At 49.0% G+C, this 26,848-nt stretch overlaps 1 pseudogene; it reads right to left on the reverse strand.

The window, feature by feature from the left end:
• The window catches only part of LOC147116204 (uncharacterized), a 37,642-nt pseudogene extending 30,399 nt beyond the window's left edge, over positions 1-7,243 (reverse strand).
• Positions 7,244-26,848: the final 19,605 nt, after the last annotated feature.

The raw sequence follows: 26,848 nt of genomic DNA on the forward strand, positions 1-26,848 counted from the left end.
CGATGACAAATCAAAGAAGCTGCTGACAATTCTGACACACGAGGGGCTATACAGGTACTGCTGCCTTCCGTTTGGAATTACGTCGGCCCCTGCTCTATTCCAAAGGGCAATGGATCAGATCTTGAGTGGACTGCCAGGAGCCCAGTGCTATCTGGATGACATCCTTGTCACTGGGATAAATGAGGAGGATCATCTTCTGAACTTGGATGTGAAACCACAGTGATTGAAAGAGTATGGACTCAGAGTTCGTAAGGACAAATGTGAATTCTTCAGTCTTCAGTTGAGTACCTGGGGCATGTGATTGACGTTACTGGCCTGCATAAGGCGCCGTCAAAGGTCAAGGTGATCGTGGAGGCCCCAGCACCCCAGAATATGAGCCAGTTATGTTCATTTCTGGGGCTACTTAACTACTATGGGAAGTTTATTCCTGACTTAGCAACATTACTGAAGCCATTACATCAGTTGCTATGTCAAGGCAAAACATGGATGTAATGTATATACCTTTAAGGGGGGAACAATCTTTTAGAGCTCATGTATACTGCAGTACCGGCAATGACCACACCTGTATATAGCACTGAGTAGTAATCTGTACAGATCAGCTCCAGCCTGAGCCACGTTGAGTAAACACCTGTTGTACCGTTCTCCTGCAGTCTGTGTCTTATTATACACGGACACAACATTGGCGACAAGGCAAGTTCGAACCTACCTGCAACTCTGCATCACCTCCCGGGGATTCGTTCCTGGAGATCAGTGGATTGGAGGTCAAGGTCAGAGACTCGGGCATCGACCATGGGCAGCCACCCAGTCATCCAGCAGAGACTCGAGAATTGCGGGGGAGGCTGTCGAGAGCCAGGCTTGGCTTTCCAGTCGAGGTGGTCCAGCAAAATGGGCTGGCAACAGGTAGTGTGCAGACCCTTCCGGACAGCGGCGGACTAGAGCCCGACCGAGCGGCACAGCAAAAGGCCGAGCAGCGTCGACAGGGGAGAGAGAGAGAGGGCAGAGCCTTCAGGGCGCAGCTGGTGTTCAGGTGCCGAGCAGCATCGAAGAGAGGGAGAGAGAGACGCACAGAAACCTACGAGGTGCCGCCATTGCCACGAGGACCGCCGAGAGCGGCGATGGCAGCAGCGCAGGAGAAGCGCGCGAAACCTACAGGGCGCCGCCATTGCCACGAGAACCGCCGGGAGTGGCGTTGGCAGTAGCGGGGGAGGACGGAAAGCGCGGGAGACGCCATTTTAAGCCATTGGGAGACGCAATTTTAAACCACACCCAAAATGTCAAAGAGTGGCAGTATCACCGCATTTGACAATGGAGTCGAGGATTGGACTACATATGTCGAATGAATAGAGGTATACTGCAAGGCAAATAAGGTGTCAGATGAGAAGAAAGCGTCGGTATTGTTAAATTTAATGGGTGCAAAGACGTATGGTTTATTACGAAATCTAGTAACTCCAACGAAGCCAATGGAAAAGAGTTTTGAAGACATAGTAACAATACTACAGGAACAATTAAACCCCACACCGCTGCTGATAGCAGAAAGATTCAAGTTTCACAAACGGAACCAGCATAAGGATGAAAGCAATGCTGATTATTTAACAGAACTGCGCAAACTAGCGAAACACTGCCAGTTTGGAGGGGGACTGGCAGATACCTTAAGGGACAAGTTTGTGTGTGGGCTTCAAAGTGAAGGAACCCAGAAACGGCTTTTATCTGAAAAGGACCTTACGCTGGAAAAGGCTTTCAGCATTGCGGTATCATATGAAGCAGCAGCACGGGGCGCTGCAGAGATACAACAGAGACCGCAAGGATATGGCACAAACGAAATGTCATATGGAACAGAGAAGTGCTATCGCTGCGGCAGTACAACACACGACCAGAATGATTGCTGGTTCAAAGACAAAGTGTGCAGACAGTGTGGAAAAGTAGGACACATAGCACGAGTCTGCAGGTCGGGAAAGAAAACCAGCAATAAGAAACCTACCAAAGAAAAGTACAAGAAGGTACATAAGATGACGGAGAATAGTTCAGACGAACAAAAGAGTGATAACGACTCTGAAAGCAGGGAACTGAGTTGTCTGAAACTACATAATGTGATCACAATGGAGGATCACCGAACCATTTGGGTCACTCTCAAGATAGCAGGAGTCCAGGTAAAGATGGAATTGGACACAGGATCAGCCCTAACAGTCATAAACCGACGGGACTACGAGCGGCTATTCTCACACATACCCTTGAGAGACACAAAAATTATTTTGAAGACGTACACGGGGCAAAAAGTCTACCCCAAAGGAAAAATAAGGGTGACCGTTATATATAACGGTAAGGAAACACCAAAACTAGACCTGTGTGTATTGCAAGATGGAGGACCACCATTACTGGGATGTGAATGGATCCAGAAAATACAACTGGATTGGCATTCCATACAGGCACTGACTGTGGCTGACAAAAAGGATGACGACGTCACACCTGGGCTGTTAGATCCGTGTATCTTGATGTTGTATGTCCTTCAATAACTAGACAAGAGACTGCAGGGAACAATCAACAGGTGTTTACTGGATGAGGGTTACTCTAAAACTAACTGTACAGATCCCTACTCAGGGTTTATATACAGATGTGGTCACTGCCGGTACTACAGTATACAGGAGCTGTAAAAAGTAGTTCTCCCCTTAAAGGTACATACACTACAATTCCTCCCCTTTTAGATTAACAGTACCATAACATTCATTTAACAATTAAATATCAACTAATTACAATTAACACTTTTAACATGCATCATTAACTGAAAATAGTAAATTTATAAATTCAGTCTTTGGGGCGGCTTCCTGATCCTTTCTGGATAGCGCCTTTCCTGAGTGTCTTGCTCTTGGTGCGGAGGCGATTCTGGCCCCCTGTCATCGGTTGGTTCATCAGCTTCCGATGCTACTGTTTCTGGGGTAGATGCTACCTGTATGTCGGGTTCATCACCAGGTACGCGAGACATGGGGTTGACTCGTTCCTGTGGCTCTAGTATCTGGTCAACATGGCGTCTCACAATGTTCTCGCCAACATCCACTGTGTACATTAGTGGCCCCAGCCGTGTGCATATCGTTCCTGGATGCCATTTCTCTGTTCGGTAGTCGCAGGCCAAGGCTGGTTGCCCTATATTGAAGCTCCTTGTCGGCTTCTCATTGATGTGCTGGAATTGCTGATTCTCAATATCTCTTCGTACATTTGGTCTGAGCAAATCCAGACGAGATCTCAACCTTCGGTTAAAGAACATCATGGCCGGGGTCTGGTTGGTGACTGCATGTGTCGCATTTCTGTAGGCTAACAGGAAATTGCCCACCTTATGCTGCAGTGGAATGTCGTCATCGCACATGGCCTTTACTGCTTTTTTAAAGATTTGTACGAACCTCTCAGCCAATCCATTTGTGGCTGGATGATACGGGGCGGATGTGTAATGCCTTACCCCATTCCTTTTCATAAATTTTTGAAACTCTTCGGACACAAGCTGTGGTCTGTTCTCAGAGCAAATCTGCTCTGGCAAGCCGTTCCTGGCAAATATGGTCCGAAGGACTGCAATAGTTTTCTCCGTGGTGGTGGAGGATATTTTGATCACCTCAGGCCATTTTGAGTGCGCATCCACGGCTATTAAAAACATTGAGTCCATGAATGGACCAGCAAAATCAATATGCACCCGTTGCCATGGAGATGAGGGCCACTCCCATGGGTGTAGAGGGGCATGTGGTGGTGCATTTTGGACCTTCTGGCATCCTGAGAAGCTCCTTGTCAGGTCCTCAATTTGCTGATCGATCCCCGGCCACCACACATAAGCCCTAGCAAGGCTTTTCATTTTCACCCCTCCCAGATGGCCTTCGTGAAGCTCATTGAGCACTCTCTCCCTTAACTTGGGTGGAATTACCACTCGGGATCCACACATCAAGGTCCCCTGGCATACTGACAGCTGTTCTCTTCTGGATGAGAATGCTGGCAACAGTGAGTCACCATGTGTTGGCCATCCTTTCACCGTCAAGTCATATACCCGAGACAGTGTCAGGTCATTTCGGGTCTCCTTCCCTATATCAGCGTTAGTTACTGGCAAGCGTTCAATTATAGTCGAATAAAATATTTCGACAGGGTCCACTGCTGGTGCTTCCTCCGCAGTAGGCAGTGGCAGGCGTGATAGTCCATCAGCGTTTCCATGCTGTTTCGTGCCCTTATACTCGATTTCATATTGGTTCGTCCCTAGAAAAAGGGACCATCTTTGTAGCCGTTGCGCAGTCATCACCGGAACGCCCTTCTTTGGATTAAAGATGGGGACAAGTGGTTGGTGGTCAGTCAGCAAGGTGAACTTCTGCCCGTGCAGATGGTGGTTGAACTTTTTAGTCCCCACACTAGGCTGAGGGCCTCCCCGTCAATCTGGGCGTAGTTACGCTCGGCTGAGGTCAGTGACCGAGACGCAAAGGCTACTGGCCTCTCCGAGCTATCCGGGAATTTGTGCGACAGCACCGCTCCAATGCCATAGGGTGCTGCATCATACGCCAACCGAATTGGTAGTGCTGGGTTGAAATGAGCCAACACCTCTTTTGATGTGATCAATTCTTTGCACTTCTGGAAAGCTCGTTGTCACTCCATTTCCATGGCACCCCCGTTTGCAGTAGGGTGTTCAGTGGGTGTACTACTGTCGACAAATTCAGCAAGAACTTATGGTAGTAGTTCACCAGCCCGAGGAGCAACCTCAGTTGTGACACATTTTCCGGTGCTGGAGCCTTGACGACTGCCTCAATCTTTTCAGGGGACTTATGTAACCCCTCTTCATCAATAACGTGGCCACAATACGAGATCTGCTTCTGGAAAAACTTGCATTTGTGGCGATTAGCTCGGAGCCCATATTCCTTCAATCTAGTGAGCACCTGCTCCAGGTTGGCGAGGTGATCACTGTCATTGTTGCCCATGACCAGGATGTCGTCCAAATAACACTGGGTCCCTGGAATCCCTTGCAGGACTTGATCCATTGCCCTTTGCCAAATAGCCAGAGCTGATGCTACCCCGAACACCAGCTGGTTGTATTGGTAGAGACCTTTATGAGTGTTGATCATGAGGTACTGTTTCGAGGCTTCTTCTACCTCCATTTGCAGGTACGCCTGGGCCAGATCAATCTTCGTGAAGCGTTTCCCTCCAGATAGCGAGGCGAAAATATCTTCAATCTGCAGAAGCGGATATTGTACCGTGTGAAGGACTGGGTTCACTGTCACCTTAAAGCCCCCACAGATGCGAACCTTCTTTGGTTCCCCAGGCGTATTACTCAACGACCTCTTCATTACAGGAATGATGGGTGGAGCCCACTCACTCCAGTCCACTTTGGACAGTACTCCTGAACGTTCCAAACCTTCCAGCTCTGCTTCGACGGCTGGGCGGATCGCATAAGGCACCGGTCTGGCCTTAAAAAACTTTGGGCTTGCATTTTCCTCTATTTTGATCGTCGCTGTTATGCCTTTTAGTGTTCCGAGTCCCTCCTGGAACACTTCTTGTTTGCGTCAGTTAGCATTTTTGACAGTCGTGCAGGTGTGACGTTGTCATCCTTTTTGGCATCTGCAGTCCATGCTTGTATGGAATGCCAATCTAGCTGTATCTTCCGGATCCATTCACGTCCTAGTAGTGGTGGTCCTCCATCTGGCAATACATATAGGTCCATTTTTGGTGTTTCCTTGCCGTTATATATAACGTTCACCCTTATTTTTCCTTTGGGTTAGACTTTTTGCCCTGTGTACATCTTCAAGACAACCTCTGTATCTCTCAAGGGTATATGTGAGAATAGCCGCTTGTAGTCCCTTCGGTTTATGACTGTTAGGGCTGATCCTGTGTCCAATTCCATTTTCACTTGGACTCCGGCTATCTTGAGCGTGACCCAGATAGTTTGGTGATCCTCCATTTTGATCACGTTATGTAGTTTCAGACAACCCAGCTCCTTGCTTCCAGAGTCTGTATCACTTTTCTGTTCGTCTGAACTACTCTCCGTCACCTTATGTACCTTCTTGTACTTCTCCTGTGGAGATTTCTTGCTGCTGGTTTTCTTTCCCGACCTGCAGACTCTTGCTATGTGTCCTACTTTTCCACATTGTCTGCACACTTTGTCCTTGAACCAGCAATCATTATGGTCGTGTGTTGTTCTGCTGCAGCGATAGCACTTCACTGTTCCGTATGACATTTCATTAGTGCCATATTCTTGCGGTCTCCGTTGTATCTCTGCAGCGCCCCGTGCGGCTGCTTCGTGTGATACTGCCATGCTGAAAGCCTTGTCCAGCGTAAGATCCTTTTCTGAGAGAAGCTGTTTCTGGGTTCCTTCACTTTGAAGCCCACACACAAACTTGTCCCTTGAAGAATCTGCTAGTCCCGTTCCAAACTGGCAGTGTTTCGATAGCTTGCACAGTTCCGTTAAATACTCAGCATTACTTTCATCTTTATGCTGGTTCCTTTTGTGAAACTTAAATCTTTCTGCTATCAGCAGCGGTGTGGGGTTTAAGTGGTCCTGAAGGATTGACACTATGTTTTCAAAATCCTTTTCCACTGGCTAGGTTACTAGGTTTCGCAGTAAGCCATACGTTTTTGTACCCATTGAATTCAACAATACCAGCGCTTTCCTGTCATCTGGCACTTCATTCGCCTTGCAGTATACTTCTATGCGTTCGACATATGTCGCCCAATCTTCGACTTCATTGTCAAACGCTGTGACACTGCCACTCTTCGGCATCCCTGGGTGTGGTTAGACTGGCTCAAAATGGCGTCTCCCGCACTCTCCCTTCTTCTCCGCTGTGGCTCAAAATGGCATCTCCCGTGCTTTCCTTTCTTCCCGCGCTCTCCCTTCTTCTCCGCTGTGGCTCAAAATGGCATCTCCCGCGTTCTCCCTTCTTCTCCGCTGCTGCTCAAAATGGCGTCTCCCATGCTCTCCCTTCTTCTCCGCTGCGGCTCAAATGGTGTCTCCCGCGCTTTACTTTCTTCCCCGCTGACGCTGCTCGGCCCTTGAACACCGGCTGCGCTCTGCGCGTTTTCCTACGCGCCTCTCTCATTGACGCTGCTCGGCCCTTGAACACCGGCTACGCTCTGCTCTCACTCATTGATGCCACTCGGTCCTGAACACCGGCTGCGCACTGTGCGCTTTACCCTCTCTCTTCTCCCGTCAACGCTGCTCGGCCTTTTTCTGTGCCCTTGGTCGGCTCCTGCCACCGCTTTCTGGGAAGGGTCTGCGCCGTACCTGTTGCCAGGCCATTTCGCTTGACCACCGTGATTGGAGAGCCAAGCCCAGCTCTCAACAGCCTCCCCTGCGATGCTCAAGTCCCCGCTGGATGGTCGACGCCCGTACTTCTGGACTCGGCCTTCTTCTTTCACTGTTCTCCAGGAGTGAATCCCTGGGAGATGAAGCAGAGTTGCAGGTAGGTTTGAATCTTCTCATCACCAATGTTAGATCCGTGTATCTTGATGTTGTGTGTCCTTCAATAACTAGACAAGAGACTGCAGGGAACAATCAACAGGTGTTTACTGGATGAGGGTTACTCTAGAACTAACTGTACAGATCACTACTCAGGGTTTATATACAGGTGTGGTCACTGCCGGTACTACAGTATACAGGAGCTGTAAAAAGTAGTTCTCCCCTTAAAGGTACATACACTACATGAGCAACTGTCAAAGATCCTAACTGACGTGAAAGAAGTGTTCCAGCAAGGACTCGGAACACTAAAAGGCATGACAGCGACGATTAAAATTGAAGAAAACGCAAGCCCAAAATTTTTTAAGGCCAGACCGGTACCTTATGCGATCCACCCAGCCATCGAAGCAGAGCTGGAGAGTCTGGAACGTTCAGGTGTACTGTCCAAGGTAGACTGGAGCGAGTGGGCTACACCCATCGTCCCTGTGATGAAAAAGTCATTGAGCAGCATGCCTGGGGAACCAAGGAAGGTTCGCATCTGTAGGGACTTTAAGGTAACTGTTAAGTCTGTGAGTTGTTCAAGTAATTAATACTCAGACTTAATCAGTAACAATAAAACAGGTCTTTACTGGTTGGAGGTAGGGACTACACTGAATACAAGATTACTGCACAGTGCTTATATACCGGTGTGTTCACCCCCGGTATTACGTCTACAGCAGCCTGAGAAAGTAGTACATCTCTTAAGGTGGAACAGGCTTAAGCTCTCTTAAGGTGGAACAGGTTACATACACAACACTCCTCCCTTCTTAGCTTTATAGTCATCCCCCCCATTTAACATAACGTAATAACATATATACATATATAACTTCATGTTTAACGTAACATATCACAGATTCAGTCTCTGCGGAAAACAGTTCACAGATTCAATCTCTGTGGTGTAGTCGGTTCACGTTACTCATTCAATAGTCCTTTCATGGATTTAACAGCTTGAACTTCCGAACTGATTTGGCTCCGTTCGGAGGGACCACGTGTGTGATCTGGTAGAGGTGATAATGGTTCAGATGGGTCATTTTCTGTTTTTACTTTTCCTTTTCTGCTTCTTGGAGACTCTCTGGGCTCCATTGTCAGCTGCCACAGCTGCCAGCTGCATGCGCAGTTCCTCCTTCTCTTCCTCCTGTTTCCGTCGTAGAGCCAGCTTCTCCCGATGTTCCGTAGACTTTTGGTGCTCCTCCATGATTTCTGCACTTTGGGAGTTGAAGTTACAAGCTGGGCAGGACAGGACATCGTAATATTCGGTGTCGTCCACCAGGTCATGGTAATATTCGGTGTCGTCCTGAGCTAGACCAGTGAGAGGGTCGTCTATTTCCTCCATACCCAGCTGGACGTTAGCCAGCTCTTGTTCCAAATCCAGACATCTTTCCTGAAGAGACTTCTTCATGTGTACCTCTGCATCCAGCTTTTTCTGGGCTTTCAGCAAGTCGTTTACTAGTGACCTCATTTGTGATTTTAATACTTCAACTTCCTTTGGAGATTGATTGATCGGACTATGCAATCCCTCTACCGGAGCAACTGTTTCAGCGGTCTGTTGTTCTACATTGATGTGAGTCAGCGTACTTTTGGCATCCAATGGCTGCTCTGTTGCAGTCGTTTCAGTCTGTGTCGTCACATCAGCCATCTCAATGACTTTTGAGAGCTCCGAACCCTTTTCCTTTGAAGATCGCAGCTCGTGTTCAAGTTTTTCCCATTTCAGAGTCTTGTCCCTCAGCATATGAAGGAGTTGGCTGACCGTTAACTCTTCTGACACCAGATTATGGCACGCACCTTCAGAACCTGAATCAGCTTTGATTCGTTCGGCCTCCTCGCGCAGATGGTTGGTGTGCTCCTGCTCCATTTTCTCCATCAGTTGCTTCTGTTGCCTTTACAGATTCTCCCACTCTGTAACAAAGAACTTTTTTATTTCATTCATCTCTTGCTCAAAACGGTGAATCATTTGTTCTAATTGCTGTTGTAGTTTGAAATGGAGTTGAGTTCGAGCCCAGTGTCCCTCAAGAATGTGCATATCAGTAGACTTGACAGGCTCAGAATTCTCTGTTAAACTATGTTGTTGTTGCTCAGTGGAATTCTGTGCTGAAACTTTGTCTTTTGCACATGGGTTGGTCTTACCATCATCAGTTCTAGAGTCTGGGCTGATTATCTGCACCGAGTTCTCACTCTTTATGGCTTTTAGCGAATGCCAGTCTATATTTATGTTTCTAAACCACTCCCGGCCTAGTAGTGGTGGACCTCCCTCCGGTAGCACATATAAGTTCATTATTTGACTTCCTTCGCCCTTGTTGGTCACTGCAACCTTTATTGTCCCGATGGGGTACACTCTCTGCCCCGTGTAGGTTGTCAATATAATCTCCGTATCCTGTAGGGGAATATGTTGGAATAACCTTCTGTAATCTTTCTTATTCATGACCGACAATGCCGATCCAGTGTCCAATTCCATTTTTACTTGGACTCCTTCTATCTGAAGAGTAACCCAAATTGTCTGGAGGTCTGCACCCTTACCAACGTTGAGTACCCTTAAGCTAGCCAGTTCAATACTGCTTAAGCCAGCCAGTTCATTACTGCTAGCGTCTGAATCGGACTCCTGTTCGGCCACCTTGTGTACTTTTGCGTATTTTCCTTGCGGTGACTTCTTGTTGCTGGTCTTCTTCCCTGACCTGCATACTCTAGCTATATGTCCAAGCCTACCACAAGTTCTACATTCTTGGTTTTTAAACCAACACTGGTTCTGATCATGCGTTGTCTTTCCACAACGATAACATTTAACAGAACTCACAAACAATTTGTGTGCACTGAGCTCCGATGACCGTAGCTGCATTACTGCCGTGCCTCTCGCTGCGGCTTCGTGTGCTGCTGCCATAGTGACCGCCTTCTCAAGCGTCAGCTCATTCTCCTCGAGCAGTCGCTTTTGTGTATCCTGTTTAAATAAACCACACACAAATTTGTCTCGTAGTGCATCTGTCAGTCCCGTTCCAAACTGGCAATATTTCGCTAATTTACGCAATTCCAGCAAATATTCAGCATTGCTTTCATGCTGTAGCTGCCTTCTGTCATAAAATTTAAATCGTTCCGCTAGCATCAGCGGCGTGGGGTTTAGATGATCTTTCAGGACAGTAACAATCTCATCGAACGTCTTATCCGCCGGTTCATCTGGTGATAACAGGTGTTTCAATTGCCCGTATGTCTTCGCACCCATTAAATTTAATAATGTTAGTGCTTTATCAGCCTCACGAATTTTATTGGCCTTACAATAATTTTTAACTCGTTCAACATATATGGCCCAATCTTCGATGTCACTATCAAAGTTGCTAATATTCCCGTGTTTAGGCATAGTAGTACTTTATCAGATTTGCAATTTCTCAGATTTTTTTTTTTTACTGCTATCCAAGATGGCGGCTTACCGCTCATGCCGTCGTCCTCCGCCCACAAAATGGCGGTTTTCCCGCGCTTGGCGGTCTTCACCCTTCCCCCGACACCGTCTCCCTTCAGCCCCGAGGGCGGCCCTTATCTCCGCCGCGATCGATGGCCCGTGCTTTTCACCGCGGCTCTCGCGCCTTCAGTGTCTGCCGACGCTGCGCCTTTCAGCCCGAGTGCGGCCCTTATCAGGGATTGCGATCGATGGCCCTTCTACCTCCGACTTCCCCCAGCCCTGTCTTTGCAGCCAACGCTGCTTGGCTTACCCACCACCAAGGTTGAAAAAGAAGCTGCAGGATGTCTTCTGTCCTCCAGTTTTCAGTCGCTGATGGAGGCTTCAGGGTCCTAATGCCTGTCGCTTCCAGTGGGGTGGTGAGATTTGAAACCTCTCTTCAACGTCCTGTCTGTGGACGAAGCCGCCGTGGAATAACTGCCGCAGGGTAAGAACCTGACTCGTCGCCAGTGTTAAGTCTGTGAGTTGTTCAAGTAATTAATACTCAGACTTAATCAGTAACAATAAAACAGGTCTTTACTGGTTGGAGGTAGGGACTACACTGAATACAAGATTACTGCACAGTGCTTATATACCGGTGTGTTCACCCCCGGTATTACGTCTACAGCAGCCTGAGAAAGTAGTACATCTCTTAAGGTGGAACAGGCTTAAGCTCTCTTAAGGTGGAACAGGTTACATACACAACAGTAACAGTGAACCCGGCCCTTCACACCGTACAATATCCACTTCCGCGGATTGAAGATATTTTCACCTCGCTATCTGGAGGGAAACGCTTCACTAAGATTGATCTGGCCCAGGCGTATCTGCAAATGGAGGTAGAAGAAGCATCAAAAAAATACCTCACAATCAACACCCATAAAGGTCTCTACCAATACAACTGGCTGGTATTCGGGGTAGCATCAGCTCCGGCTATTTGACAGAGGGCAATGGAACAAGTCCTGCAAGGGATCCCAGGCACCCAGTGTTATTTGGACGACATCCTGGTCATGGGCAAAAATGACAGTGATCACCTTGCCAACCTGGAGCAGGTGCTCACTAGATTGCAGGAATATGGGCTCCGAGCTAACCGCCCCAAATGCGAGTTTTTTAGAAAACAGATCTCGTATTGTGGCCACGTTATCGATAAAGAGGGGTTACATAAGTCCCCAGAGAAGATTGAGGCAGTAGTCAAGGCTCCAGCACCAGAAAATGTGTCACAACTGAGGTCGTTCCTCGGGCTGGTAAACTACTACCATAAGTTCTTGCCAAATTTGTCAACAATACTGCACCCACTGAACACCCTACTGCAAATTGGGGTGCCATGGAAGTGGAGTGACGAATGTAGACGAGCTTTCCAGAAGAGCAAAACACTCATCACATCGAAAGAGGTATTGGCCCATTACAACCCAGCATTACCAATTCGGTTGGCATGTGATGCATCACCCTACGGCATTGGAGCGGTGCTGTCGCACAAATTCTCAGATGGCTCAGAGAGGCCAATAGCCTTTGCGTCATGATCACTAACCTCAGCCGAGCGTAACTACACCCAGATTGACAGGGCGGCCCTCAGCCTAGTGTGGGGAGTGAAAAAGTTCAATCACTATCTGCACGGGCAGAAATTCACCTTGCTGACTGATCACCAGCCTCTTGTCTCCATTTTTAACCCAAGGAAGGGCATTCCGGTGATGACTGTGCAATGACTACAAAGATGGTCACTTTTTGTAGGGGCGCACCACTATGAGATTGAATATAAGGGCACGAAACAGCATGGAAATGCTGATGGGCTATCACGCCTGCCACTGCCTACTGCGGAGGAAGCACCAGCAGTGGACCCTGTCGAAATATTCCATTCGACTATAGTTGAATACCTACCGGTAAGTAACGCTTGTATCGAAAAGGAAACCCGAAATGACCCGACACTGTCTCGTGTATATGATTTGACGGTGAAGGGATTGGCAGCACATGGCGACTCACTGTTGCCAGCATTCTCGACAAGGAGAGAACAGCTGTCAATGTGCCGGGGGACCTTGATGTGTGGATCCCGAGTGGTAATTCCACCCAAGTTAAGGGATAGAGTGCTCAATGAGCTTCATGAGGGTCATCTGGGAGGGGTAAAAATGAAAAGCCTAGCCAGGGCTTATGTGTGATGGCCGGGAATCGATAAACAAATCGAGGACCTGACCAAGAGCTACTCAGGATGTCAGAAAGTCCAAAATGCACCACCACAGGCCCCTCTACACCCATGGGAGTGGCCCTCATCTCCATGGCAACGGGTGCATATTGATTTTGCTGGTCCATTCATGGATTCAATATTTTTAATAGCCGTGGATGCGCACTCGAAATGGCTTGAGGTCTTCAAAATGTCCTCCACCACCACGGAGAAAACTATTGCAGTCCTACGGACCATTTTTGCCAGGAATGGCTTGCCAGAACAGATTTGCTCCGACAATGGACCACAGTTTGTGTCCAAATAGTTCCAGAGGTTCTTGAAAAAGAATGGGGTAAGGCATTACACATCCGCCCCGTATCATCCAGCCACAAATGGATTGGCTGAGAGGTTCGTACAAACCTTTAAGAAGGCAATGAAGGCTATGTACAATGACAACATTCCGCTGCAGCACAAGGTGGACAATTTCCTGTTCGCCTACCGGAATGCGACACATGCAGTCACCAACCAGGCCCCAGCCATGTTGTTCTTTAACCGAAGGTTAAGATCTCGCCTGGATTTGCTCATACCAAACGTACGAAGAGATGTTGAGAGTAAGCAATTCCAGCACATCCATGAGAAGCCAACAAGGAGCTTCAATGTAGGGCAACCAGTCTTGGCCCGCGACGACCGAACAGAAAAATGGCAGCCAGGAACGATATGCACACGGCAGGGCCCACTAATGTACACAGTGGACGTTGGGGAGAGCATCGTGAGACGCCATGCTGACCAGATCCTAGAGTCACAGGAACAAGTCAACCCCATGCCTCGCCCATACGTACCTGGTGATGAACCCGACGTACAGGTCGCATCTACCCCAGAAACAGTAGCATCGGAAGCTGATGAACCAACCGATGACAGGGGGCCAGAATCGCCTCCACACCAAGAGCAAGACACTCGGGAAATGCACTATCCATTAAGGATCAGGAAGCCTCCCCAAAGACTGAATATATAAATGGACTATTTTCAGCTAATGTTGCATGATAAAAGTGTTAATTGTAATTAGTTTGATATTTAATTGTTAAATGAGTGTTATGGTACTGTTAATCTAAAAGGGGAGGAATTGTAATGTATATACCTTTAAGGGGGGAACCATCTTTTACAGCTCATGTATACTGCAGTGCCGGCAGTGGCCACACCTGTATATAGCACTGAGTAGTAATCTGTACAGATCAGTTCCAGCATGAGCCACGTTGAGTAAACACCTGTTGTACCATTCTCCTGCAGTCTGTGTCTTATTATACACAGACACAACAATGGCAATGGACTGAACTGTGCAACGAAGCTTTCGCCCAAGCAAAGAAAGCATTGCTGAAGTCGGTGGTCCTGACACACTTCGACCCAAGGCTACCCATGCAGCTAGCATGTGATGCGTCACCATATGGTGTGGGAGCAGTCATATCCCACATCATGCCTTCTGGGGAAGAGAAACCTATCGCCTTCGCATCGCGCACCTTGAACAAGGCCGAGAGTAACTATGCGCAGATTGAGCGCGAGGCCTTGGGAATCGTTTTTGGAATTCGAAAATGTCATCAGTACCTGTTTGGGAGAAGGTTCACACTCCTGATGGACCACCGTCCATTGACTTCAATCTTCGGGCCTCACACTGGAATTCTGTCTCTTGCTGCAAGCAGGATGCAAAGGTGGGCTTTACTGTTGTCAGGACACACATACGACATCAAATATCGCAAATCAGACTTGCACGGCAACGCAGACGGTCTCTCGAGGCTACCCTTGCCTGTTACTCCCCCAGAGCCTCGTCAGATAGACATCTTCTACTTTAGACAAGTGGAGGGAGCACCTGTCACGGCAGTTCAGGTGCGAAGGTACACCCGCAACGATCCAGTCCTGTCTGAGGAAATGGACGATGTCATTCGAGGGAGAGCTATAGGAGATTCTCCTAGTTTGAAACCTTACATTTCAAAAAGAAATGAGCTCTCTGTCCAGGCAGGTTGTCTTCTTTGGGGACACCGTGTCATCATTCCGCCATCTCTGAGGGAACCTATACTGCAACAACTTCATACAGGCCACAGTGGGATGGTTCGGATGAAGGAAATGGCAAGAAGCTACTTCTGGTGGCCAGGTCTCGATGGAAATATTGAGGAGAAAGCCAAAACATGTTCCCCATGTCAAAGGGTCTGGAATGTTCCACAGTTGGCAACCCTACACCCCTGGGATTGGCTTGAAGAAGTGTGGCAGCGAGTACATGTGGACTTCACCGGTCCTTTCGAAGAGAAGATGTTTATGGTGGTTGTGGATGCTCGTAGCAAGTGGCCGGAGGTCGCTGTGATGAGGTCGACCACAGCAGAGAAAGCAATTGAGAAACTGGGTGAGATGTTCAGCCGTTATGGCTCACCGGAACAACTTGTAAGTGACAACGGTCCACAATTTGTATCACAGGAGTTTGCAACCTTCCTGCATGTGAATGGTGTCCAACACATCAGGTCTGTGCCCCATCATCCCTCTACTAACGGCCTGGCAGAAAGGTTCGTACAAACTTTGAAGCACGCCTTGAAGGCATCGCAAGGTCACGGCTCAATCCACCAATGTCTGAACAGCTTCCTGTTGTCCTACAGGAACGAGCCGCATGCCACAACCAAAACTTACCCCGCTTCGCTCATGATGAAGAGGCAGTTGCGGACAAGTTTTGACATACTCAAACCTCCAAGGGCAGAGCAGGTTGTCCATCGTCAACAACAAGCTCAAGTTGAAAGGAGAGAGAAAAGAGCCAAGGAGAGACGGTTTCATCCTGGAGAGTACGTCCTAGCTCGAAACTACAACACTGGACCGAAATGGTTTCCTGCTATGGTGATCGTGCAGACGTGCCCTGTGTCTTACACGGTTGAGACTGCTGAGGACGTCATCTGGAGCAGACGCACAGATCAACTGTTGCTAGGAGCAGAGACAGCCACAGAGGCTCCAACGGCTGGTTGGCCTGAACTGTTTCCGGATGATACCGCAAACCAGCATCCTTTGCCACCGTGCTCCTCTCCAACACAGGAAGTCAAAGAGACTGTTCCACCTGTGCAAACTCCTGACTTTCGACTGACACAGGCACCTCCTCTATCTAGGCCTGTGTCAATGCCTACTGCTGTGGAAGCCAGCGATGACTGCCGGTATCCTGTCAGAGAGCAGCAGCCTCCAAGACGCTTGGATCTGTCAGCTTAGTGACTTACCCACAAGACTGTGGCAGAATAAACCCCAGGGTAAAGTCAGGATTTGAGGCAGTCTACCTCTACCTTGGTTAGTTGAGTGCATTGAAAGTAACCTACCTGTTGAGGAATAATGTGGACCTTTCATTTAAGAGGGGAGGAATATGTTATGTATTGGATGTTCTCCTCCCACCTGCGGTGGCGCTGTCACAGCAGATAAATGGTTGGGGTTGTTCTCTTGGTTAAGCTTTAGCTCTCTTTGTTCGGTACTCTCTCCAGAACCTTCTTTTTGAATAAAGCCCTTCATGTTTGAATCTCTGAGTTCTGAGTTCTAATTGTGTCTAGGTAGAAAGGTACAGACACAACATCAAGGGTCTGTGTGTCTCTCTCTCCAGTCAAGGGTCTGTGTGTCTCTCTCTCTCCAGTCCAGGGTCTCTCTCTCTCTCTCCAGTCAAGGGCCTGTGTCTCTCCAGTCCAGGGTCTGTGTCTCTCTCTCCAGTTCAGGGTCTGTCTCTCTCTCTCTCTCTCCAGTCCAGGGTCTGTCTCTCTCTCACTCTCTCCAGTTCAGGGTCTGTCTCTCTCTCTCTCCAGTCCAGGGTCTGTCTCTCTCTCTCCAGTCCAGGGTCTGTCTGTCTCTCTCTCTCCAGTCCAGGATCTGTCTGTCTCTCTCTCTCTCTCCACTCCAGAGTCCGAATCTCTCTCCCTCCCTTTCTCTCTCTCTGTATCCAGTCCAGGGTCTGAGTCTCTCTCTCCAGTCCAGGGCCTGTCGCTCCCTCTCTCCGACCGAGGGTCTGTGTTTCTCGCTCCAGTCCAGGGTCTGTGTCTCTCGCTCCAGTCTAGGGTCTGAGTCTCTCTCTCCAGTCCAGGGTCTGTCTCTCTCTCTCCAGTCAAGGGTCTGTGTGTCTCTCTCTCCAGTCCAGGGTCTGTCTCTCTCTCTCTCTCTCTGCAGGCCAGGGTCAGTCTCTCTCTCTCTGCAGTCCAGGGTCTGTGCCTCTCTCTCCAGTCAGGGGTCTGTCTCTCTTTCCAGTCAGTGACTGTGTCTCTCTCATCAGTCCATTGTCTGTGTGTCTCTCTCTCTCCAGTCCAGGGACTGTCTGTCTCTCTCTCTCTCTCTCCACTCCGGAGTCTGAATCTCTCTCTCTCCCTTTCTCCTTCTCTCTATCCAGTCCAGGGTCTGAGTCTCTCTCTCCAGTCCAGGGTCTGTCTCTCTCTCTCCGACCAAGGGTCTGTGTCTCTCTCTCCAGTCAAGGGTCTGTGTGTCTCCCTCTCCAGTCCAGGGTCTGTGTGTCTATCTCCAATCCAGGATCTGTGTGTGTGTCTCACTCTCTCTCCAGTCCAGGGTCTGTCTCTCTCTCTCCGATCCAGGATCTGTGTCTCTCTCTGCAGTCCAGGGACTGTTTCTGTCTCTTTGTCCAGTTCAGGGTCTGTGTCTGTCTGCCTATCTATCTTTCTCTCACTGGTCCAGGGTCTGTCTCACACTCTCTCTGGTCCAGGGTCTGTCTGTCTCTCTCTCTCTCCGGTCCAGGGTCTGTCTCTCTCTCTCTCTCTCTCCGCTCCAGTGTCTGTCTGTCCATCTCTCTCTCTCTGTCCCTCACCCTCTCTCCAGTCCAGAGTCTGTCCCTCTCTCTCTCTCTCTCTCTCTCTCTCTCTCTCTCTCTCTCTGGTCCAGGGTCTGTCTCTCTCTCTCTCTCCAGGCCAGGGTCTATCTCTCTCTCCAGTCGAAGGGCCTGTGTCTCTCTCCAGTCAAGGGTCTGTGTCTCTCTCCAGTCCAGGGTCTGTCTCTCTCTTTCTGATCCAGGGTCTGTGTCTCTCTCTCCAGTCCAGGGTCTGTCTCTCTCTGTCCGATCCAGGGTCTGTGTCTCTCTCTGGTCCAGGGTCTGTCTGTCCCTCTCTCTCTCTCAGGTCCAGTGTCTGTCTCTCTCTCTGGTCCAGGGTCTGTCTGTCTACTCTCTCTCTCTCTGGGCCAGGGTCTGTCTGTCTCTCTCTCTCCAGTCCAGGGTCTGTCTGTCTGTCTCTCTCTCTCTCTCCACTCCGGAGTCTGAATCTCTCTCTCTCCCTTTCTCTCTCTCTGTATCCAGTCTAGGGTCTGAGTCTCTCTCTCCAGTCCAGGGTCTGTCTCTCTCTCTCTCCGACCCAGGGTCTGTGTCTCTCTCTCCAGTCCATTGTCTGAGTCTCTCTCTCCAGTCCAGGGTCTGTCTCTCTCTCTCCGACCAAGGGTCTGTGTCTCTCTCTCCAGTCCAGGGTCTGTGTGTCTCCCTCTCCAGTCCAGGGTCTGTGTGTCTATCTCCAGTCCAGGATCTGTGTGTGTGTGTCTCTCTCTCCAGTCCAGGGTCTGTCTCTCTCTCTCCGATCCAGGATCTGTGTCTCTCTCTGCAGTCCAGGGACTGCTTCTGTCTCTTTCTCCAGTTCAGGATCTGTGTCTGTTGTCGTGTATGTACTTTTAAGAGAGAACTACTTTTACAGCTCCTGTATACTGTAGTACCGGCAGTGACCACACCTGTATATAAGCCTTGAGCATGCCTCTGTACTCCCAGTCTTGAGACTACCCTACTCCAGTAAACACCTGTTGATTGTTAAGTTACAGCATCCGTGTGGTTATTGGAAAACATCATACTCTCAGAATCACGGATCTAACAGTGGCGACGAGTGTCGATTCGAATCTAACTGCAACTCTGCATTTCCCTTCGAGGATTCGCTCCGGGAGGGCGGTGGAAGAAAGTCGAGGGCAGAAGCACGGGCGCCGACCACGAGCAACTGCCCAGTCGTCCGGCAGAGAGTGAACATCGCAGGGGAGGCTGTTGAGAGCCGGGCTTGGTTCCCCAGCCACGACGATCAGCAACAGACTGGCAACAGGTCCAGCGCAGACCCTTCCCGGACAGCGGCGGCTGGAGCCAACCGACGGCAGAGGAAAAGCCGAGCAATGTTGACGGGGTAAGAGAGAGGGTGAAGTGCACAGGGCGCAGCCGGGGATTGAAAACCGAGCGGTGTCGAGGAAAAATAAAACAGAGAGAGAGAGGGTAAAGCAGCAGCCGGGTTCAGGACTGAGTGGCGGAAACGGGAAGGCGCACAGGAAAACGCGCAGAGCACAGCCAGGGCTCAAGGGCTGAACAGTGTCCACGGGGAGAAGAAGGGAGAGCACGGGAGACGCCATTGAGCCACGGAGAAGAAGGAAGAGCGCGGGAGATGCCATTTTCAGAAGCCGCAGCGGAGAAGAAGGGCGAGCGCGGGAAGAAAGGAAAGCGCGGGAGATGCCATTTTTGGCCAGCGGAGAAGAAAGGGGAGTGCGGGAGATGGCATTTTTGACAGTTAAATCACACCCAGGGATGCCGAAGAGTGGCAGTATCTCTACGTTCGACAATGAAGTCGAAGATTGGGCGACATATGTGGAACGCATTGAGGTGTACTGCAGGGCGAATGAACTGCCAGATGCTAGGAAAGCACTGGTTTTGTTAAATTCCATGGGTGCAAAAACTTATGGCTTACTGCGAAACCTAATAACCCCAGAGAAGCCTGTGAATAAGAATTTCGAAAGCATAGTAGAAATCCTACAGGACCACTTAAACCCCAAACCGCTGCTGATAGCAGAACAATTTAAGTTCCATAAAAGGAACCAACACAAAGACGAAAGCAATCCTGAGTACTTAACGGAACTGCGCAAGCTATCGAAACACTGCCAGTTTGGAGTGGGACTAGCAGATACGTTAAGGGACAAGTTTGTGTGTGGGCATCAAAGTGAAGGAACCCAGAAACGGCTTCTATCAGAAAAGGATCTTACGCTGGACAAGGCTTTCAGCATGGCAGTATCACACGAAGCAGCCGCAAGGGGCGCTGCAGAGATACAACGGAGACCGCAAGAATATGGCACCAATGAAATGTCATATGGAACAGGGAAGTGTTATCGCTGCGGCAGAACAACACACGACCAGAAGGATTGTTGGTTCAAGGACCAAGTGTGCAGACAGTGTGGAAAAGCAGGACACATAGCAAGAGTCTGCAGGTCAGGGAAGAAAACCAACAGCAATATATCGCCACAGGAGAAGTACAAAAAGGTACATAAGGTGATGGACAGTAGTTCAGATGAACAGAAAAGAGATACAGACTCCGGAAGTAAGGAGCTGGGTTGTCTGAAACTACATAAGGTAACCAAAATGGAGGATCACCAGACTATCTGGGTCACACTCAAGATAGACGGAGTCCAAGTGAAAATGTAATTGAACACAGGATCAGCCCTAACAGTCATAAACCAAAGGGACTACAAGCGGCTATTTTCACATATACCCTTGAAAGCTACAGAGATTGTCTTGAAGATGTACACGGGGCAAAAAGTCTACCCCAAAGGTAAAATAAGGGTGAAAGTGATATACAAAGGCCAGGAAATACCTAAAATGGACCTATATGTATTGCCAGATGGAGGACCACCACTACTAGGACGTGAATGGATCTGGAAGATACAAGATTGGCATTCCATACAGGCACTGAAGGTTGAGGCCAAAAAGGATGACGACGTCACACCTGGACGACTGTCAAAAATGCTAACCGACGCAAAATAAGTGTTCCAGGAGGGACTCGGAACACTAAAAGGTATAACAGCAACAATTAAAATAGAGGAAAATGCAAGCCCAAAGTTTCTTAAGGCCAGACCAGTGTCTTATGCGATCTGACCAGCCGTCGAAGCAGAGCTGGTAGGGCTGGAACGTTCAGGAGTACTGTCCAAAGTAGACTGGAGCGAGTGGGCTACACCCATCATTCCTGTAATGAAGAGGTCGTTGAGTAATACGCCTGGGGAACGAAAGAAGGTCCGCATCTGTGGGGATTTTAAGGTGACAGTGAACCCAGTCCTTCACACGGTACAATGTCCGCTTCCACAAGTTGAGGATATTTTCGCCTCACTATCTGGAGGTAAACGCTTCACCAAAATTTATCTGCTCCAGGCGTACTTGCAACAGAGGTAGAAGAAGCCTCGAAATAATACCTCACGATCAACACTCATTAAAGGTCTCTACCAATACAACCGGCTGGTATTCGGGGTAGCATCGGCTCTGGCTATTTGGCAAAGGGCGATGGATCAAGTCCTGCAAGGGATTCCAGGGACCCAGTGTTATTTGGACGACATCCTGGTCACGGGCGAAAATGACAGTGATCACCTCGCCAACCTGGAGAAGGTGCTCACTAGATTAAAGGAATATGGGCTACGAGCTAATCGCCACAAGTGCGAGTTTTTCCAGAAGCAGATCTCGTATTGTGGCCACGTTATTGATGAAGAGGGGTTACATAAGTCCCCTGAAAAGATTGAGGCAATAGTCAAGGCTCCAGCACCAGAAAATGTGTCACAACTGAGGTCGTTCCTCGGGCTGGTGAACTACTATCATAAGTTCTTACCAAATTTGTCTACAGTATTACACCCACTGAATACCCTACTGCAAACGGGGGTACTGATGCGCTATCAATTACTCATAAAAGATGGAGAGTTAGGAGAGTAACTAAAAGGCTTTTATTAACAAAGAACAGAGCATGCCTCTCATGGTTGACTGGTTTCCAAGAAGGCAGGGGGCTGCAGAGCATTCACCTTTATACCTGGGCATGTGGGTGGAGCCAGGGGCGGAGCCAGCTGAGGCATGCATAGATACAACAGTGTGCAACAACAACAACAACGGTGAACAACAATAACAGTGGTTTACCACATTCACCCCTTGTTTAAAATTGAGTCCGGCGGGGTGAAGTGTACTAAAGGTTCGTGTAAGTAAGTCTATCAGGTGGCCTTGTATGCCGTCCTGATCGTCGTGGTGGCGGCGGTGATGGTGCAGCATCCAACGCTGAATCTGGCGTCTCATTGAGTGGTTGGGTGGTCAATGACGGGTCCTGGGGCTGCGGCATGCCGTCTACAGGGGTTGGGTTGTGGGTAGTGGTGGATGGCACTGGTAGTGTTTCAGGGGCACCCGAAGGTGCGAGGTCTCGTATGGAGACTGTGTCCTCCCGCCCGTCCGGGTACGCCACGTAAGCATACTGGGGGTTGGCGTGGAGGAGGCTCACCCTCTCGACCAGGGGGTCCATTTTATGGGACCTCCCGTGCTTCCGCAGTAGGACGGGTCCTGGAGACGTCAGCCATGTCGGTAGCGAGGTCCCCGATGTGGACTTCCTGGGGAAAGTGAACATTTTTTCATGGGGGGTGGCATTGGTGGCCGTACAAAGCAGTGACCCAATGGAGTGGAGCGCCGCAGGGAGGACCTCCTGCCAGCGAGAGGTCGGAAGGCCCTTAGATTTTAAGTTTAAGAGGACGGCCTTCCAAACCGTCGCGTTCTCTCTTTCCACCTGGCCGTTCCCCCGGGGGTTGTAGTTGGTGGTTCTGCTTGTAGCAATACCTCTCGTGAGCAGGTACTGACGGAGTTCGTCGCTCATAAAGGATGAGCCCTGGTCACTATGGATATAGCTAGGGAAGCCGAACAAGGCGAAAAGGTCATTCAGACCTTTAATGACCGTGGTACTGGTCATGTCTGGGCAAGGGATGGCAAACGGGAAATGGGAGTACTCATCAATTATGTTGAGGAAGTACACGTTGCGGTCAGAGGAGGGGAGGGGCCCTTTAAAATCGACGCTCAGGTGCTCGAAGGAGCGAGTGGCCTTGATCAGGCTTGCTCTGTCTGGCCTATAAAAATGCGGTTTGCACTCGGCACAGATTTGGCAGTTCCTGGTCATGGCCCTGACCTCCTCGATGGAGTAGGGCAGGTTACTGGATTTGATGAAATGGAAGAACCTGGTGACCCCCGTGTTAAGTATGTTTATTGTATTGAACAATTAACACAAAGACTTAAACGTATAACTCAAACAGGTCTTTACTGGTTGGAGGTAGGGACTGCACGTAGGTCTTTACTTCATGCCCACAGGCGGGAACTGAGGGGAGATCAGTACCCACAGTACTATTTATACCCCTATGGCCAGGAGTGGTACTGCGTATCACTACGCCCAACAAGTAGTGCAGTCCTGTCCATAGGTTCAAAGTAGCACACATATTACATACACAACATTCCTCCCTTCCTAGCTTTACAGTCATCTCCCCATTTAACATAACGTAATAACATATATACATATATAACTTCAGGTTTACATAACAGAATAACATAGATACATAGATAACTTCATGTCAAAACAGATCACAGATTCAGTCTCTGCGGAAAACAGTTCACAGATTCAATCTCTGTGGTGGAGTCGGTTCACGTTGCTGGAGTGACTCATTCAATAGTCCTTCCATGGATTTAACAGTTTGAACTTCCGAACTGAATTGGCTCCGTTCGGAGGGACCACGTGTGTGATCTGGTAGAGGTAATAATGGTTCAGATGGGTCATCTTCTGTTTCGACTTTTCCTTTTCTGCTTCTTGGAGACTCTCTGGGCTCCACTGTCAGCTGCCAGCTGCATGCGCAGTTCCTCCTTCTCTCCCTCCTTTTTCCGTAGTGGAGCCACCTTCTCCCGATGTTCCGTAGACTTTCGGTGCTCCTCCATGATTTCTGTATGGTGGGAGTCGAAGTTACAAGTTGGGCAGGACAGGACATAGTAATATTCGGTGTCGTCCTGATCTAGGCCAGCGAGAGGGTCTTCTATTTCCTCCATACCCAGCTGGGCGTTAGCCAGCTTTTGTTCCAAGTCCAGACATCTTTCCTGAAGAGACTTCTTCATGCGTACCTCTTCATCCAGCTTTTTCTGGGCTTTCAGCAAGTCGTTTACTAATGACCTCATTTGAGATTTTACTACTTCAACTTCTTTTGGAGATTGATTGATCGGACTATTCAATCCCTCTACCGGAGCAGCTGTTTCAGCGGTCTGTTGTTCTACGTTGACGTGAGTCAGCGTACTTTTGGCATCCAAGGGCTGCTCTGTTGCAGTCATCTCAGTCTGTGTTGCCACCTCAGCTCTTCCAATAACCTTTGAGAGCTCCGAACCCCTTTCGTTTGAATATTGAAGTTCGTGTTCAAGTTTTTCCCATTTCAGAGTCCTGTCCTTCAGCATATGCAGGAGTTGGCTGACCGTTAACTCCTCTGACATCAGACGTTTTGTGTGCTCCTCCTCCATTTTCTCCATCAGCTGCTTCTGTTGTCTTTCCAGATTCTCCAACTCTATATCAAAGAACTCTTTCGTTGCATTCAACTCTTGCTCACAACGGCGAAGCATTTGTTCTAATTGCTGTTGTAGTTTGAAATGGAGTTGAGTTCGAGCCCGGTGTCCCTCAGAAATGGGCACATCAGTAGACTTGCCAGACTCAGAATCCACAGTTAAACTATGTTGTTGTTGCTCAGTGGAATTCTGTGCTGAAACTTTGTCTTTTGCACCTGAGTTGGGCTTACCATCATCCGTTCCAGAGTCTGGGCCGACTATCTTCACCGAGTTCTCACTCGTTATTGTTTGTAGGAAATGCCAGTCCATATTCATTTTCCTAATCCACTCCCGTCCTAGTAGTGGAGAACGTCCTTCAGATATCACATATAAGTCCATTATTTGACTGTCTTCGCCCTTGTGGACCACTGCAACCTCTATTTTCCCGATGGGGTACACTCTTTGCCCCGTGTATGTTTTCAATATAATCCCCGTTTCCTGTAGGGGAATATGTTGGAATAACTTTCCGTAATCTTTCTTATTTATGACCGTCAATGCCGATCCAGTGTCCAATTCCAGTTTTACTTGGACTCCTTCTATCTGAAGAGTGACCCAAATTGTCTGGAGGTCTGCACCCTTACCAGCGTTGAGTACTCTTAAGCTAGCCAGTTCATTACAGCTTAAGCTAGCCAGTTCATTACTGCTAGCGTCTGAATCGGACTCCTGTTCGGTCACCTTGTGTACCTTTGCGTATTTTCCTTGCGGTGACTTCTTGTTGCTGGTCTTCTTCCCTGACCTGCATACTCTAGCTATATGTCCAAGCCTACCACAAGTTCTACATTCTTGGTTTTTAAACCAACACTGGTTCTGATCATGCGTTGTCTTTCCACAACGACAACATTTGCCAGAACTCACACCCAATTTGTGTGCACTGAGCTCCGGTGACCGTAGCTGCATTACTGCCGTGCCTCTCGCTGCTGCTTCGTGTGCTGCTGCCATAGTGACCGCCTTCTCAAGCGTCAGCTCATTCTCCTCTAGCAGTCGCTTTTGTGTATCCTGTTTAAATAAACCACACACAAATTTGTCTCAAAGTGCCTCTGTCAGTCCCGTTCCAAACTGGCAATATTTCGCTAATTTACGCAATTCCAGCAAATAATCAGCATTGCTTTCATGCTGTAGCTGCCTTCTGTCGTAAAATTTAAATCGTTCCGCTAGCATCAGCGGCGTGGGGTTTAGATGATCTTTCAGGACAGTAACAATCTCATCGAACGTCTTATCCACCGGTTCATCTGGTGATAACAGGTGTTTCAATTGCCCGTATGTCTTCGCACCCATTAAATTTAATAATGTTAGAGCTTTATCTTGGTCACGAATTTTATTGGCCTTGCAATAATTTTTTACTCTTTCAACATATATGGCCCAATCTTCGAGGTCACTATCAAAGGTACTAATATTCCCGTGTTTAGGCATTGTAGATTTGCAATTTCTCAGATTTTCTTTTCTTTACTTGTTATCAAAGATGGCGGCTTCCCGCTCTTGCCGTCGTCCTCCACCCACAAAATGGCGGTTTTCCCGCGCTTGGCGGTCTTCACCCGTCCCCCGACGCCGTCTCCCTTCAGCCCCCGAGTGCGGCCCTTATCTTCGCCGCGATCGCCCGAGTGCGGCCCTTATCAGCGGATGCGATCGCTGGATCGCGAAGCGGCTCTCAGCTCTTATCAGGAGATGCGATCGCTCTGTTGAAACGCCTCCCGCTCGAAGCGGCTCTTGCGCCCTATTCCTCCAGCTCCCCCAGCCCCGTTCATGCGGCCAACGTGGTCGACTGCCTGTCGCGTCGCTGCCCGGCTCAGACAACGGCTTACCCACCACCAAGCTGGAGAAGAAGCTGACGGTCGCCGATGGAGGCTCCGAGGTCAGGATGTCTTCCAGTGGGGTGGAGAGAGTGGAAACCTCTCTGCAACGTCCTGGCTGTGGACGAAGCTGCCATGGAGTGACTGCCGCAGGGTCCGAATCAGACTCGTCGCCAGTGTTAAGTATGTGTATTGTATTGAACAATTAACACAAAGACTTAAACGTATAACTCAAACAGGTCTTTACTGGTTGGAGGTAGGGACTGCACGTAGGTCTTTACTTCATGCCCACAGGCGGGAACTGAGGGGAGATCAGTACCCACAGTACTATTTATACCCCTATGGCCAGGAGTGGTACTGCGTATCACTACGCCCAACAAGTAGTGCAGTCCTGTCCATAGGTTCAAAGTAGCACACATATTACATACACAACACCCCGGGTGGCAGAGGTCATTGTGGAGGGTCTGCAGTCTATCAACCTGCGCGTTGGCGCATGTACCACGTGATAGGGCATCTGGGGGCTCATTGAGTTTCCCGGGCCGGTACAAGATATCGTAATTGTAGGTGGAGAGTTCAATTCTCCACCTCAAGATCTTGTCGTTCTTGATTTTGCCCCTCTGCTTATTGTTAAACATAAAAGCTACTGAACGCTGGTCAGTGAGCAGGGTAAATCGTTTTCCGGCCAGGTAATGCCTCCAATGTC

Source organism: Somniosus microcephalus, chromosome 6, assembly GCF_052327205.1.
Source record: "Somniosus microcephalus isolate GS21.2 chromosome 6, FLI_Smic_1.0, whole genome shotgun sequence".
Taxonomy (NCBI): domain Eukaryota; kingdom Metazoa; phylum Chordata; class Chondrichthyes; order Squaliformes; family Somniosidae; genus Somniosus; species Somniosus microcephalus.